Source organism: Opisthocomus hoazin, chromosome 5, assembly GCF_030867145.1.
Source record: "Opisthocomus hoazin isolate bOpiHoa1 chromosome 5, bOpiHoa1.hap1, whole genome shotgun sequence".
Taxonomy (NCBI): domain Eukaryota; kingdom Metazoa; phylum Chordata; class Aves; order Opisthocomiformes; family Opisthocomidae; genus Opisthocomus; species Opisthocomus hoazin.
The window spans coordinates 73053679-73073266 of NC_134418.1; the positions used below are offsets into that span (position 1 = coordinate 73053679).

The window sequence follows — 19588 nt, forward strand, 5'->3', positions numbered from 1 at the left end:
TTTATGCTTTTCAGCAGTAGTACTGAGTCTTGCTCACAAATGAGAAAGCTTGAAGCCCATATTGTTCCAAAGTTCCCCCGCAACAGTGATTGTGCATTTGCATTACTGCTCATATTTTCTGTTTATATAACAGCAGAACCAACAACCCATTCAGTGCCTTCTGAAACACAAGTGTGTTATTTTTGAAAATTAATGGTTCTGCAAAGAATACAAAATTAAGAAGCCTATATTACTACATTTAACCTGATTCAGTGCCCTACGCTTAGAAGAAATGTAAAATTTGGCATTCTTTTGAGTTCTGTCACAATATGAACCAAAAGCAATTTATTTATAGAGCCTACAACAAAGTAGAATGAAAACCAGACCAACATTATCTTGACCTAGTAGAATCAAAGGCACCTTTTTGTCAGGTAAGCTACAGGTCAAATTATGGGGAACAGTGGTATAATTGTTGGCTCTGGAAGATTTAGGAAGACTATCACAAAAGGAAGGTGATGGTTAATGGCAGCATTTATGATGGGTACTTGCGAGGTAATGGAGCCTGCAGTGGTTAGCATGGCAATAAGCTAGAGCTAAGCCATTATATTCAAAATAGTATGTAACTGTAGCCAGGAGGTAGCCATAAACTTGAAGATTACAGCACAGGATATTCAGAGCTGTCTGAATAGCTGTTTCTTGTTTCATTATAACCAATACACAACACAAATGTGCAAGAGAACATCAAGGGCAGCCATAACTTTTCTTTATCTTTGTATTTTGTTTGATTACTGTGGGACATGGGTTTCATTTCCCTGTTAATGCATTATTTTTTCCCACTAACACTATGAACATATCTAAATTGGCTCTGATTATGTCTGAATCCAGGAATTGCAAAGGAATACAAATATGGTGTGTTACAGTATGTAGACGTTTAGCATGTTCTATCCAAAAGATGTTGCTGAAATGTTGGTTATAAGAACTTGTTCTAAAATTTGTATTGATGGGGGTTTTTTTAGTAGCTTTTCATCTCTGAGGCTATTTTAGTGATTAAAAAGTAATAAATTCTAACATTGTGAAAAACATTTAGTTTGTGTAATAGATTTCAGAGTAGCACCTGCATGTGGGGGAAAAGAAGGGAGAGAAGCATCATGTGCAAAATCAGGATGCAGCAAGCAAAGCACACAGACATCACAGGAGATAAAGTACTCTAAGAAAATTATAGTGACTAGAAATTTTGGGGTTGATAAACATACAGAGAGAATTCTTAGCTAATTCTAGAAATTCCAAGGGAAGCTATCATCTTTCTAAGCAATAATTCTTTAATAATGTATCTTGAGTAAACAGCTAAGAATTACAAAATAGTATGTTATGCAGTGATATAAAGATATCAGAAAGATATAAAAAACAAACTTAATTTTTCATAAGGGTTTTCTTTTTATGGGTAAAACAATAATCTTTAAAACATAGGAGATCCTTCTCCCCTCTACTTAGCACTGGTAAGACACATCTGGCATGCGGTGTCCAGGTCTGGGCTCCTCGGTACAAGGGAGATATGGGCATACCGAAGACAGTCCAGCAAAGGGCCATGAAGATGATTTAAGTTTTGAGCATTTTTCATACGAGGAAAGGTTGAGAGAGCTGGGACTGTTCAGCTCAGAGAAAAGAAGGCTCAGGCTTATCCATGTGTATGAAAACCTGATGGTATGGACAAGAGGGAAGTAAAGACAACAGATGGTATTTATTATTGCTGCTTTTCATGACTGCCCCTAATAGATGTCACATGAAAAAAAAATACGGATCTTGGTAGCTATAGGCAGCTCCAGTTAAATAGTTACAAATAGTGTGAAGGTTATTGTATCTGATTAGACCAGGAGTAAGAGAAAATACTGCTATGGTTAGGTTAACGAAAATGAAAAGGCAGAGTTCTGGAGATTTCCACTCTGTAAGGAAATGTGCCATGATAAAGAAATAAATTTTGCATAACTTCTTCTACTCCTGAAATATCAGATTAGAGTGGACCAGGTTTTCATAAATTGAATTCTTGTTGGTGTCCAGCATCTCCATGGTAAACACTGTGGTAACGCACAGGAAGAGGGAAAGAGGAAAGCAGACAAATAGAAATAATATTTGGGAAACCTTCATAAAGGCTTTTATAATGGTAATTGTCTTATAAATATCTACAGAAGCCGAAAATCTCAGTGGACGTCTGATAATAAGCATAATTAGTAAGAAGTGCAGAAAATTGCACTGCATGGTTACTACTCCCTGGGGAAGGTATATTCCCTCCATGCAAGATTATAGTTTCTGTCTGGAAACTTAAGGCCAATCTAATGGACACTGACTATTATCTGTGTCTTACAAGGCTATTTTTTCTTTCTTTTTTTCTTTCTTTCTTTCTTTTTTTTAACAATCAGCTGTATTTATATTAGTACTTTATACATGATTTACTTGCAGAACTTGCATAATTCCTGAATTCATAGTGTAGCTTCTTGACCCAGTAACTACAATGATTCAGTTGCATCATACCACACAGCTTGAGGCTACATCGTACCACTGCTTGTTATAGGGCATCATTTTCAGTTCTGTGCAAGATGCAATATTCAAACAGTAACACTCACACTGTTTTTCAGCATAAAACAGCTGCCACATGTAAGTTGTTGTTCTCTCAAGACGGTATGTTTGGACAGCAATTCCTGATTGACGGAAAGGGTTTTCAGCGGAAATGTGCTGTCCTAAGGAGGAGTGGCATATGAATGCTTTTGTATTTCCAGCTATTTGACTAGTGTAGCACTTTCAGATCATTAGCATTTCTTGACAGAAAGGTACAGTTCACATCAATTCAAAAGTCTACAAGCAAGAATTGCAGCAAGGCAGGCTCATTCCCATAGCATTGCTTCAGCTTTCTTACTAAGTGGAGATCTTCCTAAAACGTGTGATAATCCCTCAATGTCTTCAGGGAAACATAAATAGTAATGAAATTTTGGAAGTCCACAAAAATGCCTGTACAATGAACTAATAACTTTTAGTTAATTAGTTGAGGAAAGCGTGTGGTCAGGTTAACTTGGTGATGTGCTGAGAAATTGAAAGACCAGTCTATGGTACTGTAGTCTGTAAGAATCTGAGACAAAGCAGGATTGAAATTAGATAAGATCATTTGTAACATGGTATTTAGTGATTGCTATACGTTTCGGTATTTACTTATCACATAATGCAGATTTTTTTTTTTTACCGTAGCCCAAAGGAAAAACACTTGAATATGACTTGCTAAAATTGACCTTTACTTACACATCGTGACTTTTACATGACGGTATTATGATAAACTGACTCTAGCTTCACACTTATTACTCAACCCTGACCTTTGGTTATATTAGAATATTGCTTTCAACCAGACTAAATAATAATGTCTCTGCGAATGTAAGGAACTGGCAGATCCGAGATGTCAATTGCCAGCTCAATTTTCCTTTCACCTGGGAGTACAGCATGTCACAGTGCTTTATTGATCTAAGAGCCATTAGAGTTCAGTGTTATAGCTCTTTGGTTCTCCACACAGTGCAGTACAGTGCACTGTGAAAGAGATGAAGCACGAGATGGAGCGTGACTCCAGTCAAGACTGGTCAAAATTTGGAACGACTGTTTCATCAAAATTAAGTATAATTATTTTGAAATTATTTTGTTTCCTCTGTTGGAACATGCAGCCAAAAATCTCTTAGGAAAGATATTAAAAAACACCCTTCCAAAAGTATTATTTTATAGTATTCTTAGTGTATTCTGGAAACAATCTGTTTTTGAGATTTAAGTGCTTAGTTTTGATGTTATTGGAACACTTCAAACAATTGCATTGTTGCAACTACATTATGCTCCTTTTGAGTACTCTATAGTACAATATTTTCATTTCATGCTTGAATGTAATACTCAAAATGAAGGGCATCATTTCACTGCAAGGAAAATTCTTGAGAACTTTTTTTTCCTAAATGTGAGTGATGTTGATAGATTTTGCTGATATGTTTTGATTTAATAAAATCAGTATCCTCTGACAGAAACAGTTCAGGTAATTCAGAAGTTTCCAATCTGTTGTAAACTAGAGGATAATAATGAATAAAAGCACCTCCTTGTCACTTCTGCTCATCATGCTTCAGAAGAGTGATTGTGTTTCTGTGTCAGAATGACTTTCAAGTGGCGCAGCAAGTTCACGTGCCTTTGCTTTTCAGATAGGGACTGAAATCAGTAGGATTTTTACTTTAGAAGGGACTAAGATTATAATCCTAAAGAAACTTGCATTATTAAAATAATAATTCATTTACTTAACGTATATGAAGATTAAAGAGTTTGGCCCAATATTGTTATTATTTTGGTTGTGCCAGGATTCTTCTGGATACTGAAGAGCATGTCTGTTAGCATTCAGGCCTAAGCCAATTTTTAAACGTTAGCTGTTATTGAGTCTTACAACAACTTGTCATATGCTTCTGGCTACTGTGCTGCTATGTGGATAAAGAGCAGAGCAGCTTTTTTTTCCTTTTTAAGAGGCTCTGTAACTTATATAATTTAATGGTTTCATATTTAAGATGCAGATTCAGCTATGTTGTTTCTATCCTAATTATTTTTAAGGTTTCATGTTGACTGAAAGCGAAAGTGACCAAGTAGGTAGGCATTCGTAATATAGAGACATTTTAACAAGGTGTTTTCTAGAAGACACATTGTTGAATTCTTTTATTCTTCCAATGAGATTTAATTAGTAGTGGAAAAAGAAAGGATAATCTCTCCACAGATTAGCAGTGTATAGTTTGTGGTTTAATATTTCCTTCAGACTAAATACATATTGGTGTTTTTAATATTTTAGGCAATTTTGTGTAATTATTTTAAGCGTACTTTTTTCCTTCCTTACTCATGGTGGAGAGAAACATACTTTAGAATCTACCAGAGCAACTTCATAATGGAGGTGATAAGCAAAAGAAAAAACATTTATATAGTCTTAGATAGCAAAGTCTTTGAAATTCCCATTTACTAAAACCTAAATTTATGATTATTATACTTGAAGACATAGTTATGTACTGTACATAATGTTTTACACTTGAAATATTATATTTAAAATTCACTGGTAGTCATTCCATCTTCACAAAGAGGTCTCCAGCCATCTTTCTTTAAAATCGGAACTGTTCACAACAGATTTAGGATTTCACTAGTTTGTTGGCAGCAACAAGGTTACCTTTAAAATATTCACGTTAAAGCAGAGGTGCTTTCTGGAAAAAAATTCAATATGTGATGCTTTGAAAGCAGCTATCAGTTAGCAAAACGGTTGTAGAAAAAGATTCCTCCTAACTATTCCTCATTTCATTTGATTGATTGATCCGATAAGGCCAGTACAGCAGCAGCAGTTTGTTATTCCAAGCACTCTAAACTTAATCTCACTTAAGGAAAAAAAAAAAGAGGAAAAAAATCAATTGTCATTTTCAGCTTTTTAGAAGACTCTGCATCTTATTTTACAAAACAAATACTTGTTCTTATTATGATGGAGGAAATAAAAATGCAACTTCTGTCTAGAAATTGCTGCTTAGCTTATTGCTGTTTTATGAGAGTTTCTTCCCCCTGACTGAGAACACAGTTTAATTGCTCAATAAAATTGTAAGGTTTTAAGACAAAAATTCTACTATAAAATTAAATGAGATTTAAAAAATGTATGCTAAACAATGTGTCAGTTCATTACGCCAGTGCTGGTGGTTTGGCTGAGAATTAAAGGGTCGGATTCATTAAAACTATACTGATGTCAGATGAAGTTGAGACAGCATTTTGTCCCAAGTTTTCTGCATCCTAAAATTCAGCAAAACATTCAAACAAACATTTTGTGGAACTGATAACTGCTGGGGATATGAGGTCTTTATTCACAGATGACCCCATCTTCCGAAATGAAAGGAATGAGACAGATTGCAACACTTTGTTGTTCAGGGGGTTTGGGCTCTGTGACATTTTATCGGTGAATTTCCTTCATTGGGCAGTGATAAGGTAGACAAACAGAATTCTCCTTGCCTGCTCCTCTATTCAAATATTAATGAGAACAGACAGTAAAGCCTAGGTTTGAAAGCTCCTGAGAAGAGGGTGTTGGAGATGTACCACAGGGGAAGGATTTTTGCCTGTAGCTTTCTTACAGAGTCGCAGGATTTGCGAATAAAGCCAGTGCCTGACAGTTTGGTGTGATGGCACTCCACAAAAGCTACTGTCAGCCATTGCCCTCACCTCCACGAGGTGTTTGATAGTTCTGTGGTGGAAGAAATGCTGCAGCTTCTTTAACTTTCAGATCATAACCAGGGCACTTTTTTCATGCTGGCTTTGTCACCCTGTCAAAAACACTCAGAGTGTTTCAGGGACTGTGGCCAAGCAGCGGTCAGAGGGATGGGCCTGGGACCAGTGTCTAGCTGATGTTTTCCCCTTGTTCTGCTTGCGCAGGAGATGGGCACTCCTGGTTCGGGGTGGGACCTGGGTGGTGGGAGGCCATTCGCCCAGGCTGGGTGTCATGGAGCAGCAGTGGTGCAGAGAGCAGACCGCAAGAAACTGTTGATGAGGCAGTGTGAGGTCAAGCAGAGGCTTGCAGTTCCGTTTTGACACAAAATCAGAAAACTTGAGAGTGATTGTGTTTTTTTAAGAATTACTTCTACCAAAGCAAAATTCAGGGGTTTTATAAGCCAACGTGATATTAAATTTGAATTGTGAATCCTTTCCACAATCTCAGCAGCCGGGATTAAAATATATTGATGAGAGAAATACTATGGCTATTTTTGTACATATTTGCCTTCATTTTTTTAACATATATTTCATTGTCTGTTAAACAAACCCTTGCATCACTAGAGAGCCTAAAATAGCTTACTTCTAAAGCTGAAGCCAAATGGACTTCATTATAATGAAAATAGTGTACTTTATTCTTCATTATTTTTTTGTTTCACTGTTAACCTTTGTACCTCTTAGCTTTCCATCTGCTGCTTATCTTCATTCTACAGGTTGAAGAAAAAAGAATTCCATACCAATAAGCCCAAACTGAGTAATGAGATAAACTCACTGGCCTTACTGTCATCTTCAGCCACAAAGGCAGGACCTTTTTCTTGCAGGTTGTACCCCTGAGTCTCAAGAAAGCTTGTTGTCAGAGAAGTATCAACCCGTATAGGAATATGCTGGCGGAACTGCTGAACCTCTCACAGTTCTCATAACCTGTTACTAAAATTAGATTCCATTTGGTGGGTATTTCACTAGTTTGTGCATTTCCTCCCTGATGAATGGTTACTTGATAACAACACATCTTTTAGCACACTGCTGAGCAAAAGGTGGTACAAATTCTGAATCACTGACCATTTCAGGATGAATCATCTTCCAACAGGGAACACTTCTCTGGACTGTGGTTACCACATTTGACACCCTTGCTTTTCCAAGATTAAGTCTTTTTCCAGATGCCCTCTGAATATTTGCAGCGATGAAAATACATGCATGAAGCATGCAGAAAAATGCCTCATAGAAATGGCAAAACTGGGAAATACCCAACTCAGAAAAGCTCTGAACAATGATACCTATTGGTGTTTCTCCACAAAAAGAGAAATATTTGATACTTTTTTATAGGTTGCAACCCTGTAAAATGCAGGTAGAGATAAGATGACTTTTCAGTTCATGCTTGCTGTTCCTCTAATATACCTTTCATACCCGAGAGAAAAGAAAGAATATTTAATTTATACTTTTTAGAAACTGTGGCTTTGAAATCATCCATCAACACAGTAAAATTAATGGCCTAGTGTTGCAGCTCTTGAGCAGAGAAATCCTGTTGACTTGCATTGGAGTTCTCGGGTTGCAGCTGAATAATTTCATTTCGGATTGATCCTGACACAATTTCTCCTTCTAAAAGTTTCATTTTGTGTACAAAAAAAGGGATGATAGTCATTCTTCTAGAACTTCAGAATAAAAAAACTACCATCTTCTTTTCTTTATTCTAGAATGTGGCACCTTTCATTAAAAAAAGAGAGGTCCTAATATCTGGACACTAAATATTACAAAGTTTACGTGACAATTAAAAATACTACGGCCATTTGCACAACTACGTGGGGGGTTTTTTGTATATATTTCATTGTCTGATAAACCCTTGCATCGAAAAGCCTAAAATAACACCTTCAGATCTGTGTGGGCCAAATCTTTTCCCTCTGTGTTTAACAGTCGTTAGCTGGACTTGGGACTTTCGATAGCTCTTGATAACTGGTTATGTAAGAAGACAGAGTTTAGGACTGCCACTGAGATGGCAGCCAGATGTTTAATCTCACTTAATTTTCCATGTTTTTTTTTACCTATTTTTGTGAGTCAAGCGAGTCAAACATTTATTAGCACAATAACATGCATGATTATGCTATGGGTATCTGAGAGATATATGCCTTCCTGCATAGAATTTTTATTAAGAAATGCCCTGTGGTTCTCTGAATAAATTAATCATTCAGAATTTCAAATGTTTTCTAAGTAGCATGTCCTGGTTTTGGCCAGGATGGAGGTGATTTTCACAGGGAGCTGGGAAGGAACGTAGCCAGGATGGCTGACCCAGACTAGCCAAACAGGATATTTGATACCATAAGATGTCATCCTCAGTATGTAACTGGTGGAGCTGGCTGGAGGAGGGGGATCGCTGTTCGGGAGTGGACCGGCCATCAGGCATTGAGCAAAACTACACTGTGCATCTTGCGCTTTGTATTTTGTTTTTATGAGTAGTGTCGTTGTTATATTTATCTCCCTTTGCTGTTCTGTTATACTATCTTTATCCCAACCCACGAGTTTTGCCTTTTTCTTCCAGTTCTCCTCCCTATCCCACCAGGCGGGAGGACTGAGCGAGCGGCCACATGGTTCATTGTTGCTGGCTTGGACTAAACCACAACATAATGTTTGAATAACTCAATGTTCTACCATGTTCCCAAGGGTTTTAACACACCTGGAAAGCTTTACTGCAAGTGCTCAAGGTTGTGAGTGATTTAAATCATGTGGAAATTAACACCTTCTATTTTGATAAAATTATATGGTGAGTAGTGCACTCATTCATTTTGGATGAACATTGCAAAATTTGAAATTAACTGGCACTGATTCTCCCACTGTGTCATTTTCTGAAGCAGCATCAGTACTCAGTCTGAAACACTTTTCCATGCTTTTTGGTACATAAATTATAAAGATGTACTTTGATATTTTATTTCATTTTAGAAAACCATGACCACCAATTGGAAGGAACCCTACTGTTCTTCAGGACATGCAGGACTCAGCAGACAGAGGTGGAAGAAACTTTTTTATTTTCCTCCGACAAGACTGCTGGGTCAGCGAATGAAGCAGACAAAGTATTGAAGAGGTACCCATCATCACCCTAGAGCATGAGAGACATAATTCTTTTTTGTTGTTTGGTTGTTGCGGTTATTGTGGTTTCTGTAATTAGAATATATTTTTTAATAATTCCAGATGTATTCAAGTTGTAAGTGGCTCAGGATGCCCGTATCAAATTATTATACTGCTGGTCTATACTGGAAGCTTTATGAGCCATTCTGTGCCCTGATTTGTTAAAGGAAGATATAACAACATAAAAATCAAACTGAAAGATGCAAAAAACATTTCTGCTTTCGTTTTCCTATTTATGAAGCACTGAACTGTAGAGTACTCTAATGATAGCTTGTATTAATTTTATCAAACTTGAAAATCTTGCTAACTAGTGTAACATTTAGGTGCTTTTCCATTCTATTTCTCATCAACCTTTAGCTTTCTGCTGGAGGCACCACATTTGTTATGTTAGTGTAAATAGATAATTACAGCAGTAAAATTAGACACTGCCACTGGTAAAGCTAAGAGGCTTTTAAAAGCTTCATCTCACTCGGTTTAAAAAAAAAAATAATTTAAATGAAAATACATGGATTGTGAACATACCAGTTTTATTAACACAAAACCCATTTTTATGCTGCTTGCTAAATAGCTCCAATTCTGTTAGAAAATATTCTGTTTGCTAAAACCAGATTTTCTGGTTCTTGCTTTCTGCTTACACATGAACAGTGGAATTTGTCTTCAGCAACTACCTAGGGGATTTGAAAAAAAAAAAAAAGCAATGCCTCATCTCACAGATTGGTCTTTAACTAAAGGTTAAACTGTATAGCAGTTGAAACTCTGGTGATCCCGAGTCATGTGTTGGAGGTGATCTTTAGCCTTTTGTAAGCAGAGGTTTATTTTGCAAAACACGGGGGACATGTTGTAGGGGAGATAGGGTATAATGCCTGGTGTGTTGTATGGAGAGCTGAAGAAAAGAATGCTAAAGAGTGAATAATAAGTGTTAAGAGAATAGCACAGGGCACAGCAAGTCTCTCGTCTTCAGTTAGGTTTAGGAAATGAAAAAAACACTGGTGATTCATCTGGGTTCTTAACCCGTAGCTGCTTCTACTGCTGCTGCTTCAAAACTTGCTTATGTCTAGGCAGAATATACTTTATATATACACCCTGTAAACTCTACAGCTTTTTATGCTTTTTATGTCTTTGTTTTGTATTCCACTATCCTGTGTGAAATTCATCCTGGGAGCAGGCATTGGGCAAAGGATTACACAAGAGTCAATGGAGCTGTCAAATTATAACCTAAATGGAACATGGACTATGCGCTGGCCCTCGTCCAGGGATGAATTTCACCTTTTCTGCATGAATTTGTGATTCCTCTTGTTCCTTTTGGAGAGGTCTTCTATTTCTGCTAAGGAGTCCTTGAGCTCTTTAGAAATGAATATATATTTTAGTCCTTTATTAAAGAATGTGACAAGAATACTGAGAATGAAGTAATGTCTTTCCATTCTATATCTTAGTGAGACTGGTTAGGGAAAAAGAAGGAAATACAAATAGACTAGCACTTCATAATATCTATTTGTAAATAATATCCTCAAAATCATGTTCTACTTTTTTTTTTTTTCTCCTGCACTGTTTCAATATATGTTTATGCCCTAGAGGGACATTACAAAAAAATGTAAATATGTTATTACCATTTTTTCATTTCCACGCTACGCAAAAGACTAATCAATATTGCAACACTGTAGTTTTTTGATCACCCTGACTTTAGTATGCGTGGAGAATATATATTGCATCCACAGGTATTTCCTACTAAACTTGCCTTCATATGATTCTTGATAAAAATAAGGCTAACATCCTGTCTTAAATCTGCAGATGTGGATGTATTCTGCAGTAATATTTTTCTAAACATAAAGTTGTAGAATTTACTTTTAAAGACTGTTTGGCACTGACTTATTAATACTTGTGTTTCATCATTTAATTAATTTGCTGTTTTTTCAACTATTGTAATTTTTAAAGACTTTTTTACATAAAAAGTTTGTAAGCAACTATTTGCACACACAGCAATTCAATTTTCTGTATATTTCATGACAGTCACATTTTCAAGGAAAGCATAGACAGTTCAGGGAAAAAATGCCTACACATACACAAGCACACACACACACAAGCAGACATGCTATCTTCATGACATAATTTGTTATGATAGAAACAGAAATTGAGTGTGTCGGATGTAAGGGAAATTTTTAGGGTGGAGAAAAAATACTTCAGTTGCTGTCCTTGTATGAGGAGAAGAGGAGAAACAGTAACCACACACAGTTTTCCAGGGATATTAAAATAGTCAAGTGTTAGAACTGTGCAAGCAAGTGTGTACTGCAAGATGGGAATGAGGCATGTGGCAAAGTTGTTGAATATCTCATTGCAGGAGCTATAAAGTGATTTCAATTCAGGTCAGTCACTGACGTTCCCCGGAACTCAAACCACAACTTCAGCCAACAACCTTTCTTTAGCAATACTCTGTATTTGTGCCAAATGTGGTAGTTTTTTAAAACAATGGAAGAATATCTTGCATTTTTTAAAGTTCTTTTAGGAGGTGAAAACACAACGGAAGTGCTTTGTATCAAACTAAATAACTGAAAAAAGAAGTGTTGTTTTCCAGCTAATTTTTTGTGTTACAGCTTTGAAGTGTGATTAGCTGGTTGTTACACTGTTATAAATATTGTTCAACTGAAGAGGTGTTCAATTGGCTGTTAACACTTTAAATTAATCAGTGTGTACCTCACAGTCAACTAAAACTCATTTCTGTGGTTGTAAAGTGTCATCTTTGTCTTTTCTAGTACAACATATATACATGCTTTTCTCCACAATATCTTTAAAATAGCTCTGAAGTGATCTCCAGGGAGCATGCTTGTCATGAGATAATTACTGTCCTGTACTATATGAAACTCTTGGCTGCTTTTCATGCTTTAGGATATCCCAGGAGAATAATCACTGTATTACAATGTCTTTTCTATTGTGATTTAATATCTTCTTACACTGATTGACAAAGCAGTCAAGATGAAAGTGATTTATCTTGGACCAGCAGTTTCCCAGCACAGTTTGAAGTAAAAAGACATTGGGTAACGCTGTTCAGAAGTGTACAATAGCCCTCTTTTCTGACATTAGACTTCAGCTCCCTACATTTAAAAAGCTATGAAACATGACATCTGGCAAGCTCATTCTTCTCAACCTTTTTCTATAACCAGGCTTACTGGACATTCCCTAGTTGAAGATGCACAAAGCATAGCTGCTGACACAGTCTTTAGATCTTTACTTACCGAGGTGGTAAGTAAACACACAGCTGGAGAAGATGTTGACATTCAGCACCTGAGCAATTCATAGTATGTGTCTACTTGTCTTAGGCTAAGTGATGTGATGCACATCTCAGCCAGTCTAAAACCTGGGTACACAGCTTCTAGGGCTAAAGAGGTTGTCTGTTTCTGACCGCTTGCCACCCTCACTGAGCTTCAGAGTCATACACCAGCCTTACATAGTACAGCTTTTCACCTTGGTCCTTTCGTAAGCTCTGCCTCTCCTAGCTGCCACAACCGCCCCTTCTTACTCAGGGGGCACAGCCTACATTATTTTGTAAGATTCTCCGACTTACATCAGTAAAAAGACCTATTCCTGGTGTTTTGAAAGGAAAAGGGAAGCCAGGTCAGAGGAAACTGTGGAAACTGAAAAAAAAAAAAGAAACACTTGCAAAACCGAATCCATGCTTAAATTGTCAAAGGAAGGCTGACTTCTTAAAGACTGAAGTTTGGTTTTGTGAATGCTTTTGTGATTGCATATGGTTTTGAAATATACATACCTGCTTTCACAAAAAAACCCAAATTTCATTTTTTAGTACCTATGTAAAGCAGCAAAGCAGCATATGGAAAGAAGGCTGGAAACCATTTAAATTATTGTATGATTTATTATGAGAGGAAAAGTAAAGTTATATGAGAATTTCTGATTCCTTTTTCTCCAGCTGAAAGACAGACAAAAAGGACAATATAGCAATGATTCGTGATGCAATTTATGATGTGCCCTTAAGATATTTATGAAACTATTATCTTTATTTCCCCTTTTTCTTCTCACATAATTTGATTTGTGGGAAAATTAATAAAAGAAATTACATACACAAAAGCATAGCCCATAACTGCTGCATACTCAAATTGATAAATGTGAACCACACTCAGTGTGATATTTAATAGAAATGAAAATATGATGATACTAAAGTTATATCACTTTTTTTTCTCTTCACTGACTCTACTGTTAAATGAAAGGAAATCTGAATATTATGCATCTTGACAATGGAATCCTACATAGTGAAACAGCATTTAGCATTATTAAAATGTGAGTTATTCTTGTAATTGCCATTTTTTTCAACACTAAAGTGTTGATCGATGTACATGATATTCACCTAATAAGTCACAGAAAATACAGTAACAGTAAATTTCTTAAAGCAATTTAGTTGTCTTTTGTTAACATTGAAATTACAGCCAAAGAATACTTATTAGGTTAATAAAAGTATGTGTTGCATATATAATTGAGATTAAGATAGAAACTATTCTAAACTGAATCAAAATTTGTTTTTACACACAATATGCTTCTAATAAGATTGCTTAGACAGAAAACCACAAGCTTAATCTATACCACTTATTGCAGAAGTGGAAATATACTACCAGAAAACTCATCGCAGAAAGGGAGCTTTGCAAACAGAAAAGCCAGTTCAGTCCTTTTTTATTTCATGCTGTGGTAGTGTGGTTTCTGTTTTCCACGTAGAAAACAAGAATGTGATCTTTTCCATACCTTATTGCTGTGTTGATCTTCATATGTTGTAAGATCATAAAAGAGATTTCAGATGCTATGGTAACAGTGGCATATGAGTCTGAGAAATCACTAAAAACACTTTATAATTTGAATAAAATGAAAAATGTATTTGCTTGTGGAGCCCAAGAAAAACAAAAGAGGGTAGAAGAGCCTGGAAGATTGATTTGCACAAAACAAAGAACAGAAATACTGCACGCAGGTAAAACAGCACCATGGCGACGTGCAATGAAGACTTTCATAGCTCAAATATAAGTGACTTCCAGAATTACTTTGAAAGTGGGAATTTATAGAAAACCTTCCCACTGCGGTCAAGAAACCATTTGCCAAATTTTGGCAATGCGTGTTCTGTGATTGTTACATATTTTGCAGAAAGAATGTTTAGAAAAGTTTATCTTAATTATTTTTTTTACCATGTTTTTTGATCATTAACACCAATCCTTATGCATAAAGGCTGAGTACTCAGTAAGTGGGGCAAAACATATAATGAGCATGTTTTAGAAATCTATTAAATCATCTAAAAAAATCTTCAGTCTTACTGTCATAATCCAACGTCTCACTATCTCTTTATACACTATAAAATAGAGTCCTCTTGTGCTTTTATGAAGTTAGACTTCTTGGATTCCTATTATTCCAGGCTTAGCAAAGTATTATGTGCCATATATTTCTAGCTAAATGTTGCTGGTTTAGGAATGAATCTTGGAGCAAAAATTCTATGAGTGAAAGCAAAGCACCTTATTTTCTTGTAAACATTGTGGTTGTTTGAAGCTATCCAGAGGGTTATAACATAACTTTGTCCAATTTTCTAAGTTTTCTTGGGTTTAAGCAAATAATAAGCCTGTTGAATGTATACGGATAAATGTTTGTTCTAGGTAAATAGTGGCACTGAACTCCTGCCATGTTTATTTCTGGATCTCCACAGAATCTGACTAAAGTAGTGTTTTTCACCCATGTGCTGGCTTTTGGCATAAAAAGGAAGAGAACCAAAGGGCAGGAGAGGCTTTGCTTCTCTGGGACTCTAGGTCTCCATGATTTATTCAAAAAAGCTCCCCATGAATTTCCCCAGCTGAAGTGATAACAGCAGGAGTTTTGCCATTGTTCAAGGGGATGAAGGCTTCACACCAAACCACTGTCCGTAATTCAATTACACAGTGTCAGCAGCAGAAAAAAACCAGCCTTTTCTTCAGATATGACTTGCCTGCATCTTTGCTTTCTACTGGTTTTTAAAATACGTGAAATATGCACACCTGAGCATCCAGCTGTTACTGTTGGCAAGCCTCCAGTAGCACAGGTCAGAGCGTCCCAGGATTACAAATTAACACACTGGGAAACTGGAAAAGTGCGTTCTTTTATTTTTTTTTTTTCCATTCCTAAATTCTACAAGTGTAGCACAGCATAAAGTTACGTGTTTGTTCGGTCCTGGATGGCAGGACTGACCTTCAACCAAATATTTAAGCAACTCTGCAGAGCCTGACGTGCTCCACGCTGCATGGTTCAACGGGAAGGAAGCACACCTCTGCAGGAGGTCATCAAGAAAGTAAGATAAAACAGTGCTCTGAAAGGAACAGCAGCAGGACATGGCTCAAAATACTATCAAAGGAAGCAAACCGTTCCCTTAAAGGGCAGCAGTTTCCATTGCGGAGGTAGCGCATTTGCATTGTGATGCTTTTGGAAGGTATGTGATTTTCAGTGGGGTGTCTTGACATTCATATAAAATGCCACACACAGAAAGAGTTTCTACAATCCTTTGTATGTTTTTAAAAATTGGCTGAGTGTGTGTCTACTGCTATGAAGAACTTCGTTCAAAGAGAAAAACTTCTGCAGCTTCCTAGCCTAAATACAAAATAATTATTTTCCCTTTAAAGGAATGTACATAGATAAGTATTAGGAGTATTGATTGCACCTTTGACTATATATGTCGTATAGAGCGGACGTGATAACGGCACATTACAGTAAATATTTCTTTTCAATCTCATTTTTCTTCCTCACAATGTATTACTGAAGGGAGAATTTAGGCTCTTACATACAAAGATCAGGAGCAATGTTTTTAAAGAAAGATACAAGACCAATACTTCTGTGTACAACTTTGTGATTTATGGTAGCATAGTAAGGCCTTTGAGAAGTTTCAGCTGACCTCATTATGCTTCTCAAGCCCTACTTAAGCACGTGCATGAGCAGTTAAATATGGTATCTCTTAGCAAACTACATCTAGAATTTGATTGTATTCCATTGTGCTTTTTAAGGAAATTACACAGAATTCAAGACACCCGGAGTCTCCCTGTCCTCCTTCAGCATCTTCTGCTTTAACATTGCAGCAACTACTTTAGCGAAACATTGAAATTTTGAAGGAAGACCTGAGTGACAGCAAAGTGGGGAGTGGAGCCGAGGGGAGCGGCGTAGCCCTCCTTACGGTTGGTGACCAGCCAGGCTTTGTCCAGCTCCGTGCCCGTGTGAGTGCCTCTTCAGGTGCAGAGCTCTGGGACAGCAGCTGCTGCATAGGGTGAGTGCACCTATTTAATTAGTTGTTTATGCAACAGCTCTGTGCCAGCTGTCAATTCTGGAAGTCCACTTACTGAACAACTTAAGAGAAGATGTTTCTTTTCCCTATTGTTAATGATCCCTTGTAATTCTACCTTAGACACATCTCTGTTCAACATTCAAAAGACTTGAGGAAGCAAAGCATACTGTTGCCTTTTGTATCACATTTTTATGGTAAGACTACACAGATCTCTCATACATGCTTGTATACACACAAACGCTTAAACACATATACGCTTGTGCTCACACCTAAGTGAACCCAAATTTATAATAGATTTTAAAGGGTAGGAAATGCAATTAATATTAAAGAATTCATAAAACATCTCATTTAAAAGCAAATTTTTGTAATCATATACACATATACTCTCATACAATATTGCAGTGTGTTTGAACTACTGTTCAAACACTCTGTGATTATAATACTCATATATATAACATCCAAGACTGTCTGAAGTCAAAGGAATGTCAGAAGAAATACATGATGCGGATAAAAATTACATAAAACTAGCCTTCTAAGTAAGTAACAGTCAGACACGGCACTGGAAAATGTCAAAACAAATAATGATTATCACGTGCAAATTCATATCTGAATGATATTATAGAGTAACTGTGCCATGAACTCTGTACCTTGTCTGACTTATTTAATCTGTCCCTCAGGTTTTGCCCAATTTGTTTGCACTACTCTAGGTTTGAATATGTAATATGATAAAATAAATGCAAACATTTAAATTTAAATGACGTGCACAGTAGTTGCCATCTTTAAAAAAGAAACCAAAAGAACAACCCCCTCCTCTCAAAAAAACCCACTTCCCACCTTTCAAAAATCATAGCCATGATGAGATTTATTAAAAATGCTAACAGAATTATTTCAGTTTTGGACAAACACATTGCAGCTTCAAAATATAGCTATAATTATATATGAACATTTAACCATCCTGATTTATCTGATTTAATCTTGATTTATCTGGCTTAATGTTATAAGATTAGAAATGTAGCAGTAGCTGTTGCTTTGGAATTGTCCTACTGATCAGAGCAACAGTCCATCACTGCTATATCCCATTGCTGATGGTGGCCAATCACAGATGCATAGGGAAAGCATACAGAAAATTAAGGTAGAGTAGGTGCGTGATCCTTTAATACTTCCTTGAAGCATTTTTAAAAAAGAATAATTTATGTTTTATTGTGTTATTTTCTGCCATAATCATATACACTAGCCTTTGATGGGTTTCCTTTTATTACTTTTTTAATTATTTCTTAATATATCTTTGTTACTGCTAAATGCCATGACAAAGTTGTATAATTTTACATTTGTTTTCTTTTTCTTGTTTTAAATCTGTTGCTTAATAATTTAAACACGTCACCTAATTCAGATGTTTTGGTAGGAAAAAGTGAATAGATTTTTTTTCACTTCATTCAGAGCCTACATAAGCTTACAGCTCTCTATCGTACTCTCCCTGAGCCATCCCTTTTTTAAGGGGATAATATATAGCTACCTGTAAGTTCTTATATAGAATCTACTCAATGGTTAGCCTCATCAACCTTTTCTCTATCTCTAGTTCTTTTTCAAAATACTATTTCAAGTCTGTGTTACAGAACTTATCAAATTTCTTTGCACATTGTTGCAGAATAACCTAGATATCTCTAGGAAGCTGAAATTCCACCAGCAATCTTCCTTTCCTCTGGCAGTAAAACCGATTGAAATGATAACTAATATAATTTATGTGTTGGCAATTTCACAGTGAAATATCAAGCAAATATCACATGATCTGTGTGATTTATTGATATTCAATTTATTGATCTATTTTTGGAAATGATCTATTAGCATGTCTAACTGAAATGATTCCTCAGACTTATCTCCTATAAAGAAAGGCTGTGGTGTCAGCTTTCCTTAGTCTTCTCTGCTATGAACATTAAGGCATTGCGAGGTTCAAATTTTCTGTGATGGATTTCTCTTCCCACATCATCCTTTTTGTACCTACAGGATCTAGTGACGCTGAAATCGTGAATGCCTGGCACAGGATTGCAAGGCCATACAGCTGTTTGGCAGATTCCATGCTTATCATTAGTCTGTAAAATCAGTCATAGCTTTGGGATATTTATGATCCTCCAATCTTCTCTTTGTCTTGCATCATTAATGGTTTCATATTTATTCTATGGAACTTAATGCTTCTCCTGGTCTGATTTACTCCTAACTTCCGTGTCTTTAATGTATTTTTGCTGTAAGAGCCTCTTGTTTCATTTAATTATGGTACATCCTATAAATAAGATATCCCTTTTTTCAGAGAGGAGCCTTTTAGATCTGCTTTTGGAGTAGTATTATTTTTATCCTAATTGGTTAGTGGAGTATCTTTAGTTGTTTTCCATGTTGTATTTGACCCTTTCAGCTGCTCTTTTTCATTTCCTTTTTCACAAGATTTAGATTTTTATGTACCACTGCTAACTGAAGGTAATAGTATTATGAATAATTAATACTGTATCTCTTTTATTCTATAAGGATACATCTCTGTTACAAAGTCACTTGATTGAGGTATTTTGAACTAAATCCTCCCCCTGTGCAGAACTAAATCAGTATTTTTTTCTCTTTTTGTGAGTTGTGCAATGAGTTGCTTTGAGTAACAGTCACATATCATATTAAAAATCTATATGTTGCATTATATGCCATCTGATATCTATCCACTGTGGATTATGTTCTTATTTATGGCTTTATTGACCACTCTTGGAATGAGATATCCGTTAATCAGTTTAATTGAGCCTTTCTTCTGACCTAAAAATAGATCAGTCAAACTTCTGATCTTATTTACTCATATACACTGAAGTGTATTTACTATGGAAATGGATCCCAGAATTACTTTGGGAAGCTTAATTTTAAAAGGGCCATGGGAAATCAGGTCCACCGACAAGGAATGAAAAGAAACGAGTTTTT

General features: G+C 36.2%; 1 protein-coding gene across 5 annotated transcripts in view; it reads left to right on the forward strand.

Moving 5' to 3' along the window:
* GALNTL6 (polypeptide N-acetylgalactosaminyltransferase like 6) overlaps window positions 1-19588 on the forward strand; it is a 635741-nt gene that overhangs the window by 69148 nt on the left and 547005 nt on the right. For all 5 annotated transcript variants that reach the window (XM_075421728.1, XM_075421729.1, XM_075421730.1 and 2 more), the window contains 2 exons: window positions 9181-9322; window positions 16443-16627. The gene's annotated coding sequence lies outside the window, so the exon portion shown is untranslated. The remainder of the gene's footprint in view (window positions 1-9180; window positions 9323-16442; window positions 16628-19588) is intronic.